This window comes from Propithecus coquereli, unplaced genomic scaffold, assembly GCF_000956105.1.
Source record: "Propithecus coquereli isolate 6110/MARCELLA unplaced genomic scaffold, Pcoq_1.0 Scaffold186, whole genome shotgun sequence".
Lineage (NCBI taxonomy): Eukaryota > Metazoa > Chordata > Mammalia > Primates > Indriidae > Propithecus > Propithecus coquereli.
Genome location: NW_012143412.1, coordinates 470,502 through 472,448, shown reverse-complemented (window position 1 = coordinate 472,448; position 1,947 = coordinate 470,502). Strand labels below are relative to the sequence as shown.

The window sequence follows — 1,947 nt, the reverse complement described above, 5'->3', positions numbered from 1 at the left end:
TTGCCTATAATCTTTATAAATCTATAAAACTATACCTTCATCTCTGTGTATTCTTTTATTTCCATTATTTTCCATTTTCTATTATTTTCTTATCCGTTGCAACGACCCTACCAAAGGGACCCGATTTTTTGCTGGGAGCTTAGCTACCTCCCTGCACATTTCCTCTGCATCATCTCTAAGTCTTGGACAACACCTTGCATTAGTGCACTTAATTGTGTCAAAATTATTTGTTTTCATGTCTTTCTCAATTACTAGACGATGAGCTTCTTTATATTACTAGTTGAGGTTTTATTTATCTTTATATTACTGGAGTCTTAAGACACTGTCTGGCACGTAGTAGGCACAGAATAAATGTTTGTTAATCAAAAGTTCTGAATTAAACTCTAAACACAAGCAGGCTGGGAGCGGTGGCTCATGCCTGTAATCCTAGCATTTTCAGAGGCCAAGGTGGGAGGATCGCTTGAGGCTAGGAATTGAGACCAGCCTAGGCGATAGCAAGACCCTGCCTCTACAAAAAAACAAAAAAATTAGCCAGGCATGGTGGTGTGCACCTGTTGTCCCAACTACTCAGGAGACTGAGGCAGGAGGATCTCTTGAGCCCAGGAGTTGGAGGCTGCAGTGAATTATGATGATGCCACTGCACTCTAGCCAGGGTAACAGAGCAAAACCCTGCCTCAAAAAACCAAAAACAAAAACACACAAGCATGTCTAGCTAACATGCCCCTCACAGAATGGGAGAACCACCTTCCTCAGGCCTCTTTTAATATAGTCTTAGTCAAAAATGATTTTGGCAGCCACAAAATATCTTTAGACATATTAAACTTTTGTGCAATTAAAATGCCCATATTATAAAGAAAATGTGGTGTGTATACATACATACACACACATACACACACACGCACACACACACACACACACACACACACACACACATATATACCATGGAATACTACTCAGCCATAAAAAGGAACAAAATAATGTCTTTTGAAGCAACATGGATGGAAGTGGAAACCATTATCCTAAGTGAAGTATCTCAGGAGTGGAGAAACAAATACCACATGTTCTCACTTATAAGTGGGAGCTAAATAAGGGATAAATATGGTCATAAAGTGGTATAACGGACATTGAAAACTTAGAAGGGGGGATGGCCAGAATGGGGTGAGGGATAAAAATCTACCTGTTGGGTACATTGTACACTATTCTGGTGACGGGAACACTAAAAGCCCTGGCTTTAGTATTATACAATTCATCCATGTAACAAAAACCACTTGCACCCTCTAAATCCATTGAAATAAATAAATAAATACAAATGCTCATATTTTCTTCACATGGTTCTTTCGTTATAATTAAAATGAATTGTTTATTTTATGGAAATTTCAATCTTTTCTCTATATAGCAGCCAGAGAAATAATTTCGAAGTTACTCTGGGTTATGTAACATTTCTACTTAAAGTGCTCAACAATAACTTTCCATTGCAATTAGAATAAAATCCAAATAACTTTCATGGCCTATAAAATCAAACATGACCTGATTCCTCCTATATCACACCTTTCTCTACTCTCTTCCTCATCCATGATGTTCCAACCACAGTGGTCTTCTTATGCTTAAACAATGCCTTTGTTCCCACCTCAAGCACGTGTTGCTCACTCTGCCTGGAACAGCCTTCCCTAAGAGGTCAGGGTGGTTGGCACTTTCTCATCAGTCAGGGCTCATATCAAATATCCCCATCTCAGAAAGGTCTTTTCTAAGTATCCTTTTTGAGGTACCTCAAGCAGCCCCCACCTCTCTACATCCTACTGCCTTGTTTTATTTTCTTTCTACTACTATTATTAAATTATCTTATTTTTGACCTATTCATTCATTACCTGAATCACCCTCTCAAAAAGAAATTCCAAGGCCGGGCGCGGTGGCTCACGCCTGTAATCCTAGCACTCTGGGAGGCCGAGG

At 39.3% G+C, this 1,947-nt stretch overlaps 1 protein-coding gene across 1 annotated transcript in view; it reads right to left on the bottom strand.

Annotated features, from left to right (window-relative positions):
- NUP205 (nucleoporin 205kDa) overlaps positions 1-1,947 on the bottom strand; it is a 129,034-nt gene that overhangs the window by 117,216 nt on the left and 9,871 nt on the right. The gene's annotated exons all lie outside the window — the stretch shown is intronic.